This window comes from Crassostrea angulata, chromosome 3, assembly GCF_025612915.1.
Source record: "Crassostrea angulata isolate pt1a10 chromosome 3, ASM2561291v2, whole genome shotgun sequence".
NCBI classification, from domain to species: domain Eukaryota; kingdom Metazoa; phylum Mollusca; class Bivalvia; order Ostreida; family Ostreidae; genus Magallana; species Magallana angulata.
The window spans coordinates 53620124-53623418 of record NC_069113.1 but is presented as its reverse complement, the minus strand read 5'-3'; the positions used below and the strand labels follow the sequence as shown (position 1 = coordinate 53623418).

At 38.5% G+C, this 3295-nt stretch overlaps 1 pseudogene; it reads left to right on the top strand.

The window, feature by feature from the left end:
- The first annotated feature begins 714 nt into the window (after nucleotides 1-714).
- On the top strand, nucleotides 715-1967 carry LOC128178736 (FMRFamide peptide receptor frpr-18-like; annotated as a pseudogene).
- Nucleotides 1968-3295: the final 1328 nt, after the last annotated feature.

The following is a 3295-nucleotide window of genomic DNA, read 5'->3' as shown; positions in this document are numbered from 1 at the left end:
CATTGACCGACCTCAGACGTTCATGGTCTACACTTATTACAGCAGGTGATGGAACAAACTGCATTATGTTTGTCTTAGTTTTTATTGATGTTTAATCTTGTTTTGCATATTTGGAAAGATCTTCAGACCATCTAAAAACTAATAAAAAGTGTTTTACAATTAACAAACAACTATATAAATCGCGAAAGTGTACTTAAAGGCTGTATCTAGTTTGCTTATTCAAGTCCTCATCCGTGTCAATGACAATCGCCGATGTCGTTAAGGGCACCAACGCTACAAACACGTGGACTTTGCAACCTTTTGGGCAGGCAACTGCTGTGTCCCGACCATGGCTGCACAAAACATCCCGTAACTGATGGTCTTAGAAGTCGCTCTGGTGCAGCCAAGTCTAAAAATAAGCATCTGGAGTCGTAAATACGTAAAGGTTAAGTACTCTGCAACAAAAACCTGCCCTTCTGATAAGAAATTTATTTCACTGGAGACGAAGTTAGACATAAATCGTGTTTGTAAACATACTTAAAGAGAGGGAAAAAAATGTATAAAGCATAGTTATATACCAGAGTGGTAATTATTCCCATCTATGGATATACACACTTGACAGAGATTAGATCACATAAACCCGGCGCGTTGCGCATTCTGAGAACTATAAACCGAATAGATAACATGTGAATATTTACAGAGAGTCCTTTGGTGAGCAACGACTAAAACTGCACAATGGAGAGAGACTATGAAGGCAATAAAAATTATTCTAACCAGTAAAATTATGGAAACTATTCCGGGTACAATGACTATTATGGGTAGTTAGAGTACTATGCGGAAAACTATCCTCACAAGTACAAGTTAAAAGCCGACTGGGAGATTCCAATCCGGGGACCTTTTACATTCATCATCGCAATCATGACCATCATCACCAACGCGCTGCTTATTTCGGTTTTCATCTTCAGGAGTCACCGCTCCCCCACCACCATTCTTCTCACTTCATTGGCCATTTCTGACACCATCATCTGCCTTACACGACTGCCGGAGTCAATTTATTTTAACATGGCGGGAAACTACAAAAAATCTGTACATGACCTACGGTTGGTGTGTTACAAACCATGTACTCTATGTCATATACAGCATATTTCGCATGGCCTCCAACTGGTTCATGACCTTGTTGGATTGCAGCGTCTACTTGCCGTCTGCACACCATTTTATTATTCGAGGATATGCAACGCCAAGACAACAATAATAAAAATAGCAGTCATTGTGATAACCGCGGTGATTGTGTATCAATATGAAGCATTCGGCATCGAAATAAAGAAACTCCCCATCTACTAGTCGAGGTTTCTGAATGAAGCATTGCCCTCTGGATGTAACAGAGTAATTTCCCAATCGCTGCTGAATGTAGTAGGAAACATTGAGAGATCAATGATGGTGTATTACATTATATCTGGGTTTCTGACTCTCCTTCTTCCTGTTATCATACTCCTCATAACCACTGTTGCACTTGTGCTGCTGCTACACCAGCGAAGCATCAGTTTCAAAACCTCGGATTCTTATAAAAAGGAGCAACTCCGAAGGATAAACATGCTGGTCATTGTCATTCTCGTAGTTTTCCTTGTCGCAGAAATCCAATACGGCAGCGCCTTTCTGATTTACGCCCACGAGTTGGCGACGGATCAAAAACGAGGCGTATTGTCCGAGGAAGCCGACATTCTGTGGGACACCATATCATCGACTCTCTCGTTACTTATTTACGCCTGTAATTTCTGGATCTTCTTTCTGATGAGCACACAGTTCCGGGCGTCTCTGTTAGACATGCTGCAGTGCCGAAGCAAGAGGATGAGAGGCTTGCTGAACCTGGAGAGTACTGACGGGAAGACGAACAGTTCGTTCACCAACGTTACCATCAGGGACGACCGTAGCACGACCACCATATGATGGACGAAGATCCAGAAGAAACCGGAAAGGGAATAGTTTAAAGATACGGCTCAAATTAACACATCCAACCAAAAAACATGCAAATTTATCATTATCAGACATTTGGTGTTAAGGTGCCGGATGCCTTATAATGCTTTTCAATTTTAACTTTAATTTTAATTTTAACCGGATACCTTATTACATTTTTAAAAATGTTATTGTATGTGTGAATCATCATTGCTTTAATGTTTGCGAATGATTGAACGGCTTTGAAAACGAACCTTTTTCTAATTGAGGATAAAACTGGTAAACGCATTGTTATGCAAGTAATCTACTGACATTAAACTTTTTCATTATGCATTGTCTTCATAGAAACGTTTTATTCATTTGTAGATAGTTTTTATATCGTTCGGTCCTTATACCAAATTATTGTGTAATGTTAAAGTACAATGTATCTTTTTACATTTGAAATGAACTATGCTTGCTCTGATAAAATACGGATAAGACAAAGGCACCATTATACTGCCTATATATATATATCTCACTAAAAATGGCTAACGACACAAACAATAGAAATTGTCCACGTAACACGTAAGGTGCATGTGTGAGTAAATGAGGAGTGCTGGGTTTTTTTTTAACGGTTGAAATCGGTTAACCATGTATGCATCTGTGCATAGCGCTATGGGTGTAAGTTTAATCTACCAATCTCCAGGTCCCGAGTTCGAATACTGCAGGGACTTTTATTTTCGTGAACAGTGGTACAATTCTAAAAATGTATCCCCCCACCAATTTGTTTTCTGTCATTGAATGCAGAGTTTTCCCAGGTGTGTGGAAGACCCTTAATTAATCCATACATTGGCATACGTCTTTCCTTGAAACCTTGAAATTATGTATCAATAATGTATTTCATGCTGCAGAGAAGCATGTATTTTTGGGAGAGGTCTGTCTCACTATTTATAAACAGACTTTGAGACTATTTACATTATAAACAAACACGTACATTGACAGACATTTCTGATTTCAATTGTTGCTTAGTTTATTTATTATGCACATGTTGCATACATTTTATCACTGGATATTGCAATTGATCCGAAGCTCGTGGTTATATCGATTTGAACAGTCAGCGACAAGTGTGAATTTGAAAAGAATAAAATGCACAGTACCTGTGTAATCTTCGTCGTTCTGATTGCCTGTCTACATTGGATACTTATATTATTGATATTATATAATTAAAACCTCACGATAATATTCGATTTCTTTTATTGTGCCTTAACATGATCAAGAAAAAGTGTAATTTAGAAGGGGAGCTCTTTGCTAAATTTGGTTATTACTGTCCTGTGACACATTCCTTTAAATCCTTATCAACAATGGGTTTGTGGATTCTGTCAGTAGC